Source organism: Phlebotomus papatasi, chromosome 2, assembly GCF_024763615.1.
Source record: "Phlebotomus papatasi isolate M1 chromosome 2, Ppap_2.1, whole genome shotgun sequence".
In the NCBI taxonomy this organism is placed as follows: Eukaryota; Metazoa; Arthropoda; class Insecta; order Diptera; family Psychodidae; genus Phlebotomus; species Phlebotomus papatasi.
This window is the reverse complement of record NC_077223.1, coordinates 98,843,543-98,864,012: the sequence shown is the minus strand read 5'-3', so window position 1 is coordinate 98,864,012 and position 20,470 is coordinate 98,843,543. Positions and strand designations below refer to the sequence as shown.

General features: G+C 33.7%; 1 protein-coding gene across 4 annotated transcripts in view; it reads left to right on the top strand.

The window, feature by feature from the left end:
• The first annotated feature begins 1,105 nt into the window (after positions 1 to 1,105).
• LOC129800366 (uncharacterized) overlaps positions 1,106 to 20,470 on the top strand; it is a 96,197-nt gene continuing 76,832 nt past the window's right edge. For 2 of the 4 annotated variants that reach the window (XR_008751617.1, XM_055844701.1), the window contains exons 1-2: positions 1,106 to 1,622; positions 6,937 to 7,141. The gene's annotated coding sequence lies outside the window, so the exon portion shown is untranslated. The remainder of the gene's footprint in view (positions 1,623 to 6,936; positions 7,142 to 20,470) is intronic. The other 2 variants (XR_008751618.1, XM_055844702.1) reach the window with 1 other exon arrangement.

Here is a 20,470-nt window from a genome sequence, read left to right as displayed (position 1 = left end):
AATTTAACGGCCTTTGTGTTAATACATCCTAAAATGAATAAACATTTAAAAGCAAAATGAATTCATTGACTATTCGAAGATAACATACATAATTTTAATTAATTAATTTCAATGGCCGAAATTACACTCAAAGTGGCCGAAATTAGAAGCTGGCCGAAATTTGGCACACTTCCCCTATATTATGTTTTTTCCTACACCGAGAAAAGCTAAGATGGTATAATTTACAATCTTAGATACAAAATTCTAATGGCCGGATAGTAGAAAAGTCACCCAACAAACGCGATATTAAATCGGACTGTCAAAAATTGTAGAATCTATTGTATGGATAGTAAATTCTAATAGCCGGATGGTAAATTCTAATACCCCGGATATTTGAATTTACTAGCCTTATAGTAAATTTACTGGCAGAATAGTAAATTTTACTAGCCTAGAAAAATGAGAAAAAAATTGACATTTGCTGTCACGATTCTTCACGATAGTAAAGGATACCTTAACAAAATGTGTTTTCAAAAAATTTCAAAAAAAAAAATTGGGTTTTCAGTTACATTTGATGTAATTTTCAGGTGAAGTTCGAACCCCAAAAAAAAAACTCCAAATGCCCAGAAATTGCCGGGAGGGAAATCCTGAGAATGTGGGAATGGGAGGAGTTGGGAAACATATTAATTTCTAAAGGTATTGCAGGATCATCACTGAGCACTGAGCAACAATGGGACCGAACCGAGATGGCTAAAATGAAAAAGACATGACGCTGTGAATAAATTTTTTATGGGATTTCCCATCATCCCCCCACTATTGTCACCCTCAGCATTCCGTCAAATGGTAATCCAACCACATCGTCTCACCCCACCCCCATGCCTTCAGGATATGTTGTCTAATCCCGCTATCTGTTGATACTTCCATTCCAACTTTCGGCCTCACCTCGGTTGCTTCAGCGTCTTCCCCACCCTCTTGGCCACATGGCATTTCCCCAGGCTTAAAAGACGAGTGGGGGGCGTCGGTTGTTGTATTTTCAGGTGAATGGTGGGGATCAGTGGATGCGTCGCGCGTGATCCAGCCGAAAGGCACCGACATCGTGCGCGTCTCCTCATTTCCGCCAACCAGCGTTGAGTTGGATCCAAATACTGAATGGGGAATATCAGTCTGTGTCTCAGAGTCGCTCCAAGAAGACGCGTGTCCAAATTACAGCGAAAATTCCTCGTGAGACGCACCTCAAAGTTTTGCGATCTAGTTGATGTTTTGTGGACGGTTTTAAGGGCTTCACATGCCCCTTCTCCCCAAGTGGATGCCCAAACTGCAATTTCTTTGACCACTTGACATCGGTGTCTTGCTGTGCGATTTGACTTGTGTGATCTCTATGAACAAAGTTTTGAGGGTTTTACCGGGATTTTGGGCAAGAGAATATACAGAGTTTTACTTTTTTCGCGGATTTACCCTGCTATCACACCTTAACACTGAATAATTCACGATAAAACATTTTGCACCCCCGTAATTCTGGGTGTTGTGATTTTCACTGAATGGACACCACTGTGGAAGAGATTTTCCCCCAAAGACCAGTGTTCTAGGCGGAAAACTCGAGTGTGAAAGGCCAGAGACAGAGCTTAAGAGTGGAACGCAGAAAAAAGGTCAGAAGTAAATTCACATGTGATTGTTGCTTTTCACCCATCCCTCCAACCCAAAAGGCAGAACCATCCCTCGATACAGAGAAGAAATCTTGTCTCTCTGGGGGTGAAAACCACCCCCAGAAAAATACTACACAAGCAGGGGCAAAAAAAAGAAACAGAAAAACCCCTTATAATAATTTATTGTTGTGTTACTTGCCATTCCCATATTGTTACCATTCCATCCTGCCATTTGCAACCCCCTTCGACAAAAAAAAAGAAATCTCACACCCAACTTACTACTCAAGGCTTCCGTCTAACACCATTTGACCGTAACCAGAAAACCACAAGAAACCTCAAGATAGGGTGAGAATTCTAGGGGGTATGCGTTTACGTGATTTTGCAATGCTTTCACCCCTGTCGTTCATTCTGGTGGACGTGAAAGTGCCACAAAAGCTGAAAAATCCTCTATCTGAGATTAGTGGCCAGTATAGTTGTCAATGGAAAGCATTCCCGGAGAGTCATATTAGCCATTTGAGGAAAGAGCTTTTTAAAAGTTTTAAGTCAAACGGAAATGACTTGTTATGGAAACTTTGATCAACTGCATCACATTTTACCTGCAAAAGTTATTTTCTCACCTTCATCTGATTAAAAAAAAATTACAATGATCTTCGATGATGGTTTTTTTGCGATTTGCATGCTAATAGTTCAATGCAAATATTTTAGGGAGAAAAGTTCATAAATCTATTCACAGAACTTTTCATTAGCAAACTAATTTCTGCATCAGCAGAAAAACTTCACCGTTACCGTGTCAAACTTATGAATTATTTTTGAATTGGTAGAGCTTCAATCTAAAAAGTCAGGGTATTATTGAAGTTTTGACATAAAGGTGTGTACATAAATGAAAAAGGGGTAAATAAATGTGCTTAGCAAGTGGATGATGAATGACAGACTGGCTGATCGGCGCCTATCTGTCACCGTGATCGGACGATCAGCAGCGAACTGTCACTCTTCCAGACTGATCGCATCAATTAGGTGCTCTGGTCAGTCAATCGCAAAACGATAGTGAACCATGACTGTCACATTTTATTACCCCATGTAATGCCATGCATACAACAATTTATTTCGTAAACATGTTTTCATACTGCCTATAGGTGTGAGCGAGATAACTAATTCTAAATTTCATTCGCTTTCACTGAAAAACCAAATAGACATTTATAGAACTAAAGGTATTGTGCATTGGGCATAATGTACAACGCACAATAACTTTTCTTTCGTAAATATATTTTAAAATTTCAGTGACATTGCGAATAAAATCTGAATCTATACTCATCTCGGTAACTTTTAGAATAATCATGCTCACAAAACTGAGGTTATTACTAAGCATAAGTGCCTAGAAAATTTTAACACTAAACCTACCGACCGTTTTTAGTCGTTTTTCGGTCAGACAAACCGCGGTAGGGTAAGATACTCAACAAATTTGTCTTGGAAAAGAGCAAAAAATTAAAATTTAAACACTGAAAAATATATTACATGCTTATTTTAAGAAATTCATAAAGTTTGATAGTGACATTTTACCATTTAAATATGTGTTAATTTTAAACCAGTCAATTTGACCGGGTCTTGGTTGGTTTAGTGTTAAACAAAAATAATAATATTTAATATAAATAAATTTTCTAATAAAATATGCACAATGCACAATAAATTTTGTTTTGCAAAAATAAGGGTGAATGAAAACTATATATAGTCATCTCTCTCACTCTTAAACCCAGTTTCCAAAAGATGTTTATAAAACAGAAGAGCAATTGTGATCGCCGTCACGCGCTTTATCGTACGTTTTAGCAGTACTTTTTATCATAGAACACTTCCCGCCATATTGAAAATGTCAATCTTCGGTTTTGGCGCTAAGCGACAAAAATCGAAGTTGGCAGCCTTGAGTCGCTCAGTCATTTTATCAGTATGATATATTAGCATATGCTCGCGTCACGATAGATAAATGATTTTACTATTGTAAAAACTATTTTTTCAATAATAAATGAGATAATAGCGATTATTTTAATTATTTTAGGTATACCGTGTAAGATATCTTATGTAATTGGAGTGATTAGGGTAGTAATATTGCAAGCGATTTTTCATTGCAGAAAATTCATTTTACAACCAAAAGAAGACTCTTATAACAATTATTTTTAAAAAAAAAAACTTCTTAAAATTTTCTATTCGAAGTCCAAAAAATAAAAGAATAATTGTTATATATTCAAGGTAAAATATTCCAACGATAATAGTTATAAAATTCAACTTTGCACTAAAAATAAACTTTTTGCTACAAGAATTGTTGGAATTGAGGAAAGAAAATAGAATGAAATCGCTAAACAGCTAAACTGCAAAAAAAGGTGTCTTTTACGCCCCTACTAGCAAATAAAAATTTAATTCACATTGTGGAGATTCGGTAATATTCGGACACCATCTGAGCGAAACTGAGCGTCATTTTTATCATACTATGATAAATAACGTGACGGCGATCACAATTGCTCTTCAGAAGTCGTTATATGCAATTGAAAAAATATCATGAAAACTTCGAAACATTTTTCTATGGAAACACATTGTCATGTAAATTTTGCGTTATTATAATAAATCAGTTATTGTGAAAAAATATGAAAGGTTTTACGCCCAAACCACAATAACTTTTGTTTTGTAAACATGTTTTTGACAATTCAATGAGAATGAGTGACATCTAGATCTAGTCATCTCGTTCACTCAAATAGGAAATTTTGAAAACATATTTACAAACAAAAGTTATTGTGCGTTGCGCATTAAAATTGTGAGGTGAAACATTGAACTTTCTGTTTTGAAGTAATTCAATTAATTTTTTAATGATGGTCACTTTGGCAGGCCATCATTTGCAAGCAATATTTTTTTGGTTATATAAGTTGATAAATTAATGAAGGAAGTGTACAGAACAATTTGTCAAAAGGGCGGTCATTAATGTAACTGACCTCAGGAAAGTTTACACTTATGGCCATCTCCTATTTCAGTATAGTATGACTCCAATAGAGTCAACGCACTTAATTCTTACATATCTGCGATATTCTAAGTTATTGTTTTTTTGTAGTTAGTGTTTCATCACTGAGAGAAATCCGAAACATTCCGGAAATGCTTATTTTACCCTGAAGTATTGATCCAAAATCGGTGTAAATATTATGCTTTTTAGGTGTATTAGGGGTAAAAGTTACCCTTTTTCTTGTTAATTTTGGCCATAAAAAGGTGTAAAATTAACATTAAAAATGTTGATATATTTTTATACTCAAAAAGCATTAAAATTATGAGGAAAAAAGTTAATCGCACCCCCATTGCTTTATCAGTGATTTGTTAAAAAATATCTCAGGTTTTTACTTAACAAAAGTTGTTTGAAAGTTTGACATTAAACCTAAAATTTTACATATTTTTCACAGTGTATAAAATTTTTCAGCATTTACTCTATCGGAGCCGTACTGTAATAATTTTCGAATATTATTTCTTGCAATTAATTTTCAATCAATTTAATTTGATGTAGGGTAAAGTGATACAAGTTGGACAGGGATTTTTTCTTGATAAATATAGTGTTAATTTTTTTTTAAGCACAAGGAACCAAATTATAAAACTAAATCAGTAAAAATATACAAATATTTTGTATATTACCATGGTCCAACTTGTACCACTTTACCCTATTTATAAATATCACATCACTGAAATACAGTGTAACTCCAATAATTTAAGAGTTTAAAACAACGTTATTTATTCTATTGAATTTTTCTGAATTATTAAAGTTTGAAAAAGTGGCAATGCCGTAATGAAAGTGCTATTTTTCTACATAAAAGCCAGTTCGTTTTATATTGAGAAAGCCATGAAGGTGTTTGAAGGACTTTAAGTTGCATAAAGATTTAAGATTTAAGATTTGTCTATGGGTCGGTTATATTCCTTGCGGAACCGCTGCACCCAGGCCACTTATTTGGGCCCATTATGCACTCCCCATTCTCCTGTTCTATCTTAACCCCCAAGGCGAGTAAACCTGCTCCATATCACAGTGCTCTGTGTGCGTTCTGATACACACAGTACCGCTTTATATCACGGTAAACCAACCTTGGTTTGTGGATCTGGGCAGTGAATGAGTACTTGTATTCGACTGAACTCTGCATGTCGAAACTTATTTCCTATACCAACCTCTCTTTTTAGGCGGTTCATTGTCAATGTATTGACATTACTTTTCCATTCATTCACTGGACGAATTCGAGACTATTACAGCAGCTGAAAAATCTGCAGCTGCCTAGTCTCGAACCCTCGACCTCACAGTCACAGAGCCACTGCTCTATCCACTGATCCACTGAGGCCCCTAGTTGCATAAAACTACACAGTAAAAAAAAATTACAAGGATAATCGTTGGTTTGCTTTTTTACCACGATTATTCTTGTAAAGTTACACAAATTGTGTATTTCAGCAAAATGTGTAATATGAAAATGTGTAACTTAAATTTAATGTAATTGCAAACCGTGTAATAAATTGCGAATGATTACACAATTGTGTACATTTTCTTACATATTTTGTGTAAAATTACACAGTTTTCAAATAAAATGTGTACAAATTACACATTTTTCAGACAAAATGTGTATCATTACACACGATTACATGTTTAATGTAAAATTTACATTGAAAATCATGGTAAAGCATCCAATAATTTTTTACTGTGTATATTTGTTTCATAACAAAAAAATTATATTTACTATTTTAGGTCGACAGTTATCATTTTGTATCTTAGAAAAATTCAATTTTCAGCAGGATAAAAAAATCTATTTTTTTTTCTTTTTTCTTAATTCTTTAAAAAATGTATAAAGCCATTTTTTGTTACTAGTCAAAAGTTTATAATAGTAACTTTCATGAAACAAATTCATAAATAAATTTGGCTTCGAAAGACTTTCGAATAGAATTTCGAAAACCATTTCAACTTCGAAAATTTACTTATAATTTTGGAGCTTTAAATGTTTTTACAATCAAACACCAATATGTTAATGGGAGTTAAATTCGAGTAACATTCTGTTGTAATCAAATTCCGAAATCTATTTTATTACTCATTCAATATTATTTTGGGTTGGCTGATTTTCCCTGTGAATGGAAATGATGGACATGAATACCAAAAGCAATTTTCGGCATATACGGCAATAATGTGATTGGTGTTGTTGGTCGCAATATCAAGTGAACGTGGCATAGATAATGCCTCTTGGTGTTTTTGGGAGATTAAAATAAATTGTTTATTCATCCACAAGGCGGCACACTTACCATTTTCTTCTTCTTTTTTTGCCTTTTGTAGTTGTGCTACTAGACATTGCGCCCAAGAGAGATCTTCCAACGTCTCCTTAGAAGATTATATACTTGAGAGAAAAGTGCTATTTGTGAGTGATTGTGAGGGAATCACATTCCCATCTGGCCCCAAACTGTAAACAACAATCTGCCCAACAAAATTATTCATTAACGTGCAAGTGGAGGGAAAATTGCACAAGAGAGGAGAAAAAAAGGTAAGGAAAATCTATTTTTAATTATCACCAAGAATATTCTTCTTCTACCGTCTCAATTTGCTACATATAGCCTCAGACTATGCTGTGCGTGTAAAAGTCACATTGGCGCGTAAAAAAAAGCCCGCGCTGTTCATTGAGACAAAGGAACTTGGGGTGATATAATGCTTTCTTAGAATTTTCCCGGCAAATTGTTCTCTTTGTCTGAAAATTTTCACTCACCCACATTTTTTTTATCCCCCATTCACCTAAAATGTAGCAGCAGAACACCAAAAAATTCCCATCTCAATGGGAATTGCTAATTGAGTTGAAAATTCCATGTCACAGAATTTTCACCATTTAAAACTATCATTATTCCGAAGAATGCCAACAAGTGAGAAAGTACGAAATTATTAAATTTAATTAATATCACCTGCTGAAAGATTTTCACAGAGACTGTGCCATATAACTTACATCATAAGGCTAAAAAGTTGCAACTACTCGTTCAAGTATTTTAAGCATGAGCATCGTAAAATTCTTCACATGTGACAGCATCATATTCATGAAAGACTTTTCATTTATTTTTCATTATTAGAGGGAGGTGGGGCTACTTTAAACTGTGGGGATATATTGGTATACGATTTTTTCGCATATTTCTAAAGGAATTTGGATTATTGTGGAACTAAAAAAAATAATTGTAAGGATCAGCTTCATTTATAAATAGACGAATGTAGCCCCACATCCCCCTATATTTCCTTTTAGGAATGTACTATGCATTATCTTGAAAGAATGCATTTTGCAAGAAAGTTTCGACTGCCTTTAAATTCAAAAAAGCAACCTAATGTCCTGGACACACTTACGACTAAAGTCCAGAGACGACTAAGCTCGTTCATAGCCAAGTCAGTTCCTGACACACTACAAATGAGGCTTAGCATTCACTGGTATCCACAAAACATAACTTTCCTGGGTTTTTATACAGATACTTCTACTGAAATGCACTAGTAGTCCCATTGAAAATGAAACTTTACTTCACAATTCACGTATAACAACAAGAATTATTCACTAGAATAGCCAAAATTGGCTTAAGTCGCGAGTTAGCTTTCACCTCACAAATAATTGCCAATAACAATAATTATTGGACGTGTACTGAGACATGGTGTTACAAATAGTTTCATTTTCAGAGGAGTATTAGTGCATTTCAGTAGAAATATCTGCATAAAAACCTAGGGAAGTTATGTTTTTTGGTGCTAAGCCTCATTTGTAGTGTGTCAGGAACTGACTTGGCTATAAACTAGCTTAGTCGTCTCTGGACTTTAGTCGTAAGTGTGTCTAGGGCATAACCCTAAAAAATATTATGATTTGTTGTCTAGAGATAAGACTGCAAATACAATGAATATTGGGAATTTTTAATTAGAATATTCTAAAATCTTGAAAATTTGTTTATGTTTCAGGTTTTATAATTCAAAAAAGAAATATTTTAACTAAATTGTACGCCATCTAAGCATTCTTCCATTCTTTTCCAAACTTAGAATTTATAATATGTTGTTTAACCCTTTAAGGACGGGTGGGACACCGGTGTCCGAAAAACAAAACCCATTTTTTAACTGTTTAGAGGACTTGATAACGTTCTAGTCAAAAAAAGTTTTTGCGAGTGGGACACTACTGGTGTACTACACAGCCTTAAGGGATTAATTGTTATTATGAAAGATTTTAAAAATCTTCGAAGTAAAGCAACAAGGTGAGATCGTGAAGTTAACGACATAATAGAGACAGGGGTAACTGGGGCACCACCAAACACGGGGGAAGCACCAAACACGGGGGAAGCACCAAACACTGCGATTTTTTAATCAAATATTCGACATCTAAGGACAAGACCTATGGGAATTTATAAGCACTAAAGCCTGTCTACTGAAGAAATGGTTCAGATAGTCCAAGTAGTTAACAAATAAAAATTAGTGTTTGGTGCTACCCCATGTTTGGTGATGTCCCAGTTTCTCCTAACCTAAAAGAACTATTTTTGTTGAATAAAACTCATCAGTTTATGATTAAGAACAGATTTTATTCTACACTTTCTCCATTACAATTTAATAATATTTGTTTTTTTCTGTATTATTCGAGGTTATATGGCAAAATTTTAGCTCTAATTCTCTTTACTTGGCCAAAAGATTTCTGTGTAAATTTTCAGGTTATGTAACACTTAACCTCAAAAGTCCAAGACATATTTTTTGTGTCAGTATTTCTCAAAATGTAGTCTAAACGAATTTTTGTTTAACAATTTAGACAAGACAAAATAAAAACTGATTCAAATGATATTTAAATTTTAAATTAATTAAATTGTGTAATCAAAAACATATCAACACTATTTAAAACATAATTTAAAAAAAAAAAAACAGAAGTGAAGAAATTACATGTTCCATTAAATTTAGATATATCCTATCGCGAGATGATCTTATTGTTTAAGGTTGAGTCAAACAAAACCTGCAATTTTAGTCTGAAGTCTTTATCAAAATAAGAATATTAAATTAATTTTTTTAGATATAAATATGTATTAAATACAGATAATATTGTATCCAGAGATTGTTGCGCCTCTTAATGTCATGCACCATCAGTACGGCCATTAATGTGTAAGGTTCCCGTCTTAAATTATTTATTGTTTTTCCTCAGTATTTGGGAGATATTTTAATTTTATAGATTGATGATTTTGGTATATATTTTTGTGGACGTTTTTGGTTTTTAAAGGATTTTCTACACAGGATACTGGTCAAAATAGGCCTAAAGGCCTAAGACCTTGGTCAGGGGGGACAGGTAAGGGGGGAAACAAAAAAAAAAGTCATGCACCATTTAATGTTGCATTAATCAAATTATGATATTAGTAAAATTAATACAAAATATTCGTCAAGTATTTAGATTTTGCTATTGTCATATGCAAATTTCTATTTATTTAACACTTGGAAGGACCCTAGTGGCAGCCGCTGCCAATTTAGTTTTCAATGTTATTTTTTATAGTGAAGAATATATCATTTCGCCTGGACGCCTGATTGAATGCGTGCAGAATTTATCTGGCTATTTTTTCGTTATAAAATTTTTAATAAAAAATAAATATTAATGTAAATATAATGCAAAAACAAAAAACTGCACTCGGAAGGACCAAGTGGCAGTTGCTGCCATTGGCATTGTATATGGGAGTTTGACGTTCTACAGATGTAATTTTCTTGATTGTTAGTGTATAAAAGCCCTAAAAGAACAGTTTGAAAGTGTTTTTGCAAATTATTGAGATGAAATATAGGGAAAAGTGACATACCTTTAAATGCGTCAAAATCAGAATGCTTCAATTTTTGTCTTATTTCCCAAAGCTAAAAATCCATTTTGTTAAGCGAAGTTAATAGAAAATAGTTAATAGTATTAACTATTGTTCATAAAGTAGAATTTTTCCTTTGAAAAATAAGAGAAAAATTAAAAATTCAAAGGCTGCCGTATTAAAAGGCACACCACTTTCCCTGACTCCATGATTCTGATAAAGATGAAAACATCGAATGGTTAAAAATCTTTAGATACAGTACCCAAAGAAATGAAATTTCTGGTTCAGACACCAGAAAAGAACTGACTAAAGCTCCGAATGTTAAAATGTAATTAAAAATATCAAAATATTATGTAAAATTCGATAAGTGGCAGCGGCTGCCACTTGGTCCTTCCGTGACACTTTTAGTTAGAGTTCTACGAAGTATTAAGGAGGCACAAATGGAATATGGCACTAAAAACATCTACACATTAGGAGCAATTATCGTCATAAATTACTTTTTTTAAGAAAATTTCCTGCAATGCTGCATGTAGAAACGTCAAAATTCTGTCAGAAACGCAATTTTTGACGAAAATTGGTCCCTATGTGTAGAGACTGTAAGTTATGCCACTACCCTATAATATATCCACGTTTATGATTTTCTTAAACATGTTTCATGGCCAAATGTCAAGAGAGTTAAGCAGCGCGTATTCCTCAACGCGTTTCAGACGATTTCTTAGAATTTACGTCACGTTGTTTGTCCGTCCGTCGTTACTAAAGGCCAAATGGTTACAGGTAGAGAATTGGGATCTTCGGGGTAGGCCCACTAAATTGACCCTTGCATCGCTAAGATGCCCCTCATTTTACCCTACCCTTACTATTTTCCACCAAAACCATATAATTTGGGATTGTCTAGATGGGCATTTCATCCATATACGAAAATGCCGTTAAATCATTTCTAATAACGTTTTCTCTACACAGTAAAATATGTGAAAAATTTTACTATTATAATAGTGCAAAATCGACTATTTTAGTTGTTTAATTTAAAAATGTTTAAAAAATGCACAATAATTTGGTAATTTATTCTCACGTGATTGAAAATTACCACTATTATAGTTGAAAATTTTTAACAATGTTGTTTAATTTGATAATGTGTAAAATTTTTACACTATAATAGTGTGAAATCAGATAAATTAATTATTTAATTGCGATCTGTGTAAAATTTCTCACTTTTATAGTCTTAAAAAATTTCGACAATGTTTTGTAATTTAAAACTGTTAAAAAATTCTAAAAATTAGCACTATTATAGTATGATTATAGTTTTACATATTATTATAGTGTGAAAAAATACACAACTTAATGGTTTTTTTTGTGACATAATCAAAAATTAACATTATTATAATTTGGTCATAATTTTTCTCACTATTATAGTGTGAAGCCTTGTGTATTTCAACCAAATTTGTTGAATTCTTAAACACAAGTTCTTGAATTTTCAGACAAAAGTTGCTGAATTTTTAAACAAAAGTTGTGTAAAAATTGTTGAATTTCCATTTAAGACATATACTTCAGTCGAGATGCTTTTCATTGGGCAAAAGTCATATAGATCATCAAATATTTATATGTATAATAAGTATATCGTGAAGATCCGAGCATCAGATGTAATCATCTCGCATTAAGATCCCGAGTACAGGAAAAAACATTACAAAGATATAAAAAGGCAAAAAAATTAAAATCTTCAAAATGAAATGGAAATTCAACAATTTTTGAGTTTACACGGAAAAATTCAACAATCTTTAAAATCAACAACTCCAAATTCAACAACTTGAAATTCAACAACTTTAAATTAAACAATTTTAAATTAATTAAGATTAAAAAAGCTCTCTAGAAAAAGTATTTCTGAACCGAATGTGGGATCATATTTATTTAGATTCGTTTAAAAGGTCTTGAAGTTTCTAATAAGTCTGAATCGGTTCCAATCGGTTATGAGCCAGTTATCGATAAACATTTCTTCCGAAAATTTGATTATACCTCAACTATCTTTGGCGATCTTTTGAGTGATTTATAATCAGTTCAAATCGGTTGAAAACCGGTAAACGGTAAAATGATATGAAAGTACTTTTGAGGTATCTATAATTTCAAAATTTGAGCCTTCCACAAAGCATGAGACGCTTTACCATCTCCTTTTTTTGCAAAATTTATGTAATTACTTGCAGTTGAAACACACTCTTAGACTTTAAATATGTGTAAATGTTTTTTTTTGCTATCACATTCTGGCGTAACTAAACATTTCAGTGCAAAATATGATGAAGTGAAAATTATGATATAGGAGGACGAATAAATATAACAGAGCAAACATGAGAATTCGGACACTATAAAACTAAAGCCGATTAAAAGAACTGCTAAAAATTATACGAATTTTAACTGGGTGCTAGACAGCGAAATGGATACTCATTCTAAAAAAAAGCAGGATTGAAAGTTTCACTGTGCAAAATCTGGCCCTTTTTATGCAACACACTGACATCAAATAAATATAAAAATTTTATTTTCACTCATTAATCTATTCATGGGAATACTTTTTTTTGTGAACATGAACCACATCCAAATACCTAGAAACTTCTCTACCGGCAATTTTTCCGGACGAGAGAAAAAAAACGTCTACAACGACCATGGGAAAACAATAAAAGCTCCAACGCATTTAAATATCTCTACAAAATTCACGCCATACAATAGTTTTAACTCCCACTGCAATATGTAAAAGTATATGTGTATTGGATGGGAAAATATTATATATATATGTGAATATTACATATATAAATATATATATTTGTGGGTCTGAACTCTAGTGGTGATTTTGTCTGCATGAAAATGAATTATTTGTGCATTTAAAACTCCTCTGTGGGAAGTTTTAATCTGTTCGTCGAATTGTAATTATTCAGGGATGAAGCATAAATTTTATATAAAGTTCTGTGGGAGAAAGGGACAGATAATCCTAACCGGCTTATGTAGGTGAGATTCTTAACGTGAGCTAACTCGGAGTGCATGCAAATTCGATTTAGAGCTGAAGTTGGGAGACGCCATTCAGTTATCTTGAATCAAATTCGTGAAATTATACAAATTTTGTATTTAAACCAAAATATCAAGGATTTGGATGAACTGGCAGAAAAGTGATATATGGGTGAAATGTAGACCAGAATGTTCTCTATAATTTTCCCATAGAACATGATCTCATCGATTACTCAGAAGCCAAGATAAGCGAGGTTTTTTGTTTCTTAACTCGTTTTTTCATCCAGAGTACCCCAAGTAGTCATTTGTTGAACTTCAACTATATCAAAGAATTGTTGTATTTTGCGGGACTTTCCATTTAAAACCCTATTTTAAGTGTCTTGGTGGAGTAGAGGCAGTAAAATTGGCATCTGAGTGATTTCAAAGCGTTTTTATGGGAAAAATCATTTTTTTCACACTTAAACGGCAAAATCGGAGTGATAGCGTAGTCTGAGCGGAAAATGATGTATGGACGAAATGTAGAGACAAATGTGTTCTACAATTGTGTCGAAGTAATTATCAAAATCGGTTTAGCGACAGTCGAGATAATTGAGGTTATGTTATATTGAAATTGGTTTTTCGACTGTGGCGCCCCTGGTGTTGGTCCCACGAAGTTCAAATATTCTAGAAAGTTGTAGCATTTGGTGAGATCTTTCGTTTAAGCCCTCACTCATCAAAATCGGTCACATAGAACCGGAGATATGATTTTTTGAATTTTGTGAACTTTGACCCCTCATATCTCCGGTTCTGTTTTAACCACAGCGCGCATACGCACCATTTTGGAAACGTCCTAGACTGGACTACAACATACTAAAATTTCATTAACTTGCACAATGCCGTTTTTGAGAAAAGTGACTTTGAATTTCGATGAATTTTGACGCTATCACAGCGCCACCTGTGGTGACTTTTTGAACTTCCATCTGAAAGTGCTCATCGAGACGAAACCAAAAAGGTAAAATTTAGGTCGCTATGTTAATTAGAACCGGAGATAGAGGCCGGTCAATGTTCGAACTTTGACCCCTTATAGCTCGGGTCAGGGGTTATGGATCGACTTAAGGTTTTTTTTGTTTGATAGGTATAATCAACGGCTACAACATACTAAATTTTCAGCCCGATGCACAATGGAATTTTTGAGTTATTTAACTTTTAAGATTTAAAAATTTTCTTTTTAAAAAAAGCGCCCCTAGCGGTGGTTTTATGAACTTGCGATGTTAGAAGGGGAAGTGGCATTTCACGAGAGCTTTCCAAAAAGCCCTCACTTTTTAAATTCTGACAATTAGAACCGGAGTTATGGCCATTTTAAGAAATTTTTTTTGGACCCTTCTAGCTCGGGTCAGGGGGGTCGGGGGACCTTAAGTTTGGTATTGATGGAAAGCTCTAAGGCCCAGCTATAACATACTAAAATTTGAGTCCGCTGAATGCCATAGGGGCGGAGCTATTGAGAAAACAAAAAAAGGGGGGTCTTCAAAATGGCGGAAGGAGGGGTGGGGGGTGGGGGGTCTATGCACCAAGTTGCAATTTTCACCCGATATATAACCTTTGCCGAAAACCGCAAGTCGATATCTTTTTTCGTTTAGGAGCTATTAAGCTCCAAAGAGCGGCCGGCCGGCCGGCCGGCCGGCCGGCCGGCCGGCCGGCCGGGAACGTAACTTAGCCACATATATATTCGGAATCAGGAAGTGGCGAAACACATTTTGGCCAAATTTGAGGTCGATCGGACGACATGAAATTTTGTTAGGATTATAGTAGGTGAGATTTTGTTAAGAATCTCACCTAATAGAGAGGGATCCATCGTGGTCAGATGATTGACCAATTTTTGTCTGTACCTGTGAACTGCAAGAGAGATCATCAAACTATAGCCAAAATTATTTTCACCATTGATGGCAATTGTTATTAATTCAGTGGTTCTTTTTTTTGCATTAAACTACCATGATAATCTTTTGTTTCGCGTTTTATTGAGGTATATATTTTTTTTTTCTCTACAAAATTCATCAACTGAATTTTCACAAATAGTCCGATACCAAAGGTAAAATTAAATATAACGATATGGGAGAAACAAAGTGTTGATGAAACAAAAACAACCGCCAAGAGTTTTGATGAAATTCCGTAGCATTTTCTAACACGAATTTTCAGAAATATTTAGCACACTCTCAACTAAAGTAACAAGGTGTGCTTCACTCGATGATGATGATGCTCACAGACTTAAACATGATTGAGATGTTATTTATAGAATTTTGAGAATTCTGTGGTGAGGTGTGATTTTCATTGCGGTATAAAATTCCGTCAGAAATACACGTGAAAAGACATAATATCTTACACTACCAGGCGTCTCCATCTCTTACGATGAGGACGCCTGGTATTTATGGAATTACACCTAATTTAAATAACTACGAATTTTCCAAGAGCCTACAACACTTAATCACCCATTTGATCCAAATTCAATCAACCATAGGATTGGAAAACACAAAATTGCGACACATTTGATGATTTTCACTAAAAAATCGACAAATCAAACAATATACTGAAAATCACAATAAAATTATTTGGTCCATTAAATAATTCTCACACAAAACTCCTATTTATTAGCCATTTATTTGCAAAAAAAAAAATAGACAGTGATAAAATTTAAATGAAATGCTCAATTTGTTTTGACATTATATTGATCAGTAGCCAATTGCCGTTAAATTTTGCACTATCACCAAACTCAGAGTTTATCATTTTATTTAGTTTAATTTTATTAGGTTAAAATTCAAACAATAACGTGAATAGCGTCAGACTGAAAATTTGTGAAGCGGAAAGAAAACTGGCACAGTTTGTGGTACAAATATTTGGGTTTATCACGTGAGAGTTCACATCAAATTTTCCATTCACCATTTCACTGGTTTAGTCAATCATCTCTTTTCTCTCAAAAAGTACAAAATGAGTTATACTGAACGCTTTGGTGATAATTTATTTAATTGAGTAAGCTGTCCAATTTATTTCAATTCAGAATGATTTTTACTATCGTACCACCTGGCGTCTCCATCTCAGGAGATGGAGACGCCGGGTGAACAAAATGGTATATTCCGATTATGTACTTATCTATTCCGAATGTGTACCTGAATCCTGAAGTGGCGGAGGATCGGCAGGTGTGGGTTGTTAACCGTGATGTCATGGGTCCGCTACCCCAATCGGGATGAACATTTGAAAATTATGATTATGATGATAATGATTTACTTATTTTATAACCCTTCAGATGAAATAATAAAGATAATTAATCAAAAGTAGAAATTATTTGACACTCGAAAACTAAATCACGCCGAACGACAAGGGGTAACTCATATTGAGAAACCCTTATTAATTGTCCGAGAAGCGCTTCACGAAACCCGAGAAACCCAGTTTCTGCATCTCGGGACCCTAGAAACCCAATTTCTGCATCGCAAAACCCGAGAAACCCAAAAATTGCATCGCAAAACCTGAGAAACCAGAAACCCTTGTCAAATCCTTGGTGAAATCAAAATCGTAAAGAGGGCATGCGTACAAGATGAACATAATACGAGCTTCAGACTTAAAACTCAGCCATATGGCTTAACTTCTTTAATTTCTTATCATTAAAGTTTTTTTTGGAAAATTTTGAATTAGGATTGGATAATTTTAAGCAAATGATCTATTTGAATCTAAAAACTTATAAAATTAATAGATATTATTTGTGGTTCTGAGACCTTTCTTCTGGAGGCCGTTTAACATAATTCAGATTTATGACCAAGAGAAGACCCGGAATTATTAAGGTTAAGGTTAAAAAAAGCGTTTTTTTTTCTAAACAGATAGATAAACTACTTAAGAATACCTTAACAAAAAAATTCAGATGCTGTTTGAAAGTTATTTTCGAAGATATAGAGAGATATAGGAACACCGAGAAGATTTGCAAAAGCTTAGAATAACATCCACGATTTTGTCGAGAGGGAAAGACAGCAAAAAAACTTGTGTATCTAAAGGTTATTCTTATTAGAATTAATTCTTCTAGTTCAACCTAAAAATTTCTTGAAAAATTATATTTTGTAAGTTCCAGTTTGCCAATTTTCTTCCGGTTTTATGCAAATTTAGTTATGAAATGCACTTAGGAAGTGAAACTTTTTTTTAGAATCGTCACTTTAAGACTTACACTGGCATCAGACCTAGGGCTTAGCAATATGGCTAAACTGCTCTAATTTCGCACCAATCACGATTTTTTGGAAAAATATAACTTAGGATTGGATTATTAGATTAGTGACCTATAGGGTTCTGAAAAAGCGGTAAAATTACTCGCTATTCAGGATTTTGAGACCTTCGGGAACTGGGCTAAACCTCTAGTCTGAAGACCTCTTTACGCGCTGAGCATTTCCCGCAAATTAGAGAATAATGCAATACCCAAATTCCTATAGAAGCTCTTAAGGTCCTCAAGAGTGCGCCATTTTACTTATAATAATTTTAGTGATGGAACCAAGAGCATTATAAGCAAATAAAAAGATCTTTTGTTCTATAATGCCTAACTTAGGGAATTTTACAAGACTAGGGGAAAGTGCTCTCCCTTAGAACGTTTATGCCTTCGAATAATGTAAATTTCTTATGTTTTTCGTAAGATATTTAGGGAAAAGTGCCCATGTTTGGCACGGTCCTAAGCTTTATAATGACTAAATTTTTTCTATGTTTCTGAACACCCCCCCCCCCCCTTTCCCCTAGTTTTCAAAATAAAGCTGAGATAAAAAACATTTATTGAAAAACATACGAAAAATGTAGTCATTGTAAAGCTTAGGACCGTGTAAAGCATGGGCACTTTCCCCTATACTAAATTATCACGAAATTATCAACAATTGATGATAAACCAAACTAATTTTTAATAAAAATGTGTAAGTCTCTTAAGAAAAATTCAAAGAAAATTCACATTATTCGAAGGCATGAATGTTCGAAGGGAAAGTACTTTCCCCTATATAAAGAAAAAAATGCTTCTTGGGTAAGGCACCCTAATGAACTCCTCGTTAATCCTGCATTTTTTGAGAAATGTTCGATTCAAGTGCAAAATGCAATTGGTTAAGGTCGCTAACAAGTCTTGCAAAGCTTGTGGCTGAATTAATGTTCCTCAATTCAACGACTTTGCTATATCAGCGTTCTTCTTATTATTTATGTATTAATCTATAATCCCAAACTCTTCCATAATTACTTGAAGAAAAGCTTGTGTAATAATATTTCTTTTTGCATTCCTAATGATTTTGGTGGACTTTTATTAAACAGTATGCCACTTGCATTGCTATGACTTGCATAGGCATAATGATTGAAAATATCATCTGCTAAAGGTTCTTTTGTTGTCACTAATTTGTCATAAAGTCAAAAGCAACAGCATTTCTTGAATAACGAATGTGTTATCACTTTAAATATAACATGTGCTCTCGAGAATAACAAATTACCATGTGTACAAATTCAACCAAAATTGCACTCACCTTATTGGTGTTTGTCTACACAATCAAGTTGCAATTTCCATTACTAATTGTGTTTGATTTTCCTTTATATTCCTGTATATGTATTTAAGAGTTAATTTCCATTTACCGCAAACAGATTGATCGTATCAATTTTGTGCAAGAAGCAAAATTCTGCCAATAACTACAAACTACCTTCAATATTTGTTCTTCCTCTTGCATTTGCTTTTAATACATTTCCTTACCCACAACAAGCAAGACAAGAATCCAGAGAAAGTGAGAAGTACAAACAGTTTCAATATATTTCATATATTTCAAATGCAATAATCGATGAATGTGTGAGAAATTCAGAGAATTGTTTTCCCAAAACTTTTCTTGCTAAAACCCTTTCTATACTGTGGCATTCCTCAGATGTTTGTTTTGAGAACTTAATATTGTAACTCTGACTGCAATTCTCAACAAATTCTCTAAATAAACTCTCACAGGAAGCAACAGGAAGAAGCAATCCCTTATGCTATTAACGTGCAGAACACATCTTTTGCTCGCAGGAGCACGTCCAAGAATAAAATTTACACAATCAAAATATCTGCTTCAAATATAGACAAATGAAATTTTCATTTGAAATGAGAATTAAATTTGTTAATTTATCCAAACATTTGCCACTCCTATCCTCAAGCTGGTAGCCTACAATCACAGAAAATCATTCTAATGAAAAAGATATATTACCACAAATTAATATTCCAGGTATAAATGGAATAGAGATCATGGGGGAAATTTCGTAAAAGAAAAGTTTTAGTTCTTCCCTATAGGGGAGAGCCTGAATTTTTTGCGACCCGGGTAGTTTGAGACAAGGTGGGGTACTCTTCGATTATTTAAATAACTGTGACAAAAACACTAATCGATTTATTTTAATACTATACTAATGAGTATACAAAGTATTATACAAAATTTCAAGACAATTTTCTGAGTTTAGGAAATAATTTTTAAAGTGAAAACTTAAAAAAGTGTCTCAAACATGCCGACTCCCCCTATCGTATTCATCTAGATTCTACACTGAGAAAATAAAGAGGATGCGATTAACTTCTTTTCCTCAGGATTTTAACACTTTTTAGGTGTAAAAATATATCAATATTTTTTATTGTTAATTTTACACCTTTTTAAGGGTAAAACTAAAATGAAAAAGGGTAACTTTAACCCCTAATACACCTAAAAAGGCTGATATTTACACCGACTTTGGATCAATACTGTATAGGGTAAAATTAACATTTCCGGAATGTTATTTCAACTTTTTCGGATTTCTCTCAGTGTAGATCTAGATCTAGAATAAAGATCTTTATCAATCTGATATTTAAGATTTGAGTTTCTCACAAAGTATAATTTTACTAATAGTGACGGTTTAGAAACAGTTTTAACCGATTTAAATGGCACTTAAAAATTGCTCAAAATAGCACAATAATGGCTCCGTTCTGTAATAACCTTTCGAAGAGACAAAGCCACTCCAAATTCAAGCCAAATCTATACGAAAACCTACCGGAAGTCTAAAGTGCAAGTTCACATACTTGCCGCTTTAGCGCTGATTGTTCTGACAATTCGAATTTCGATATT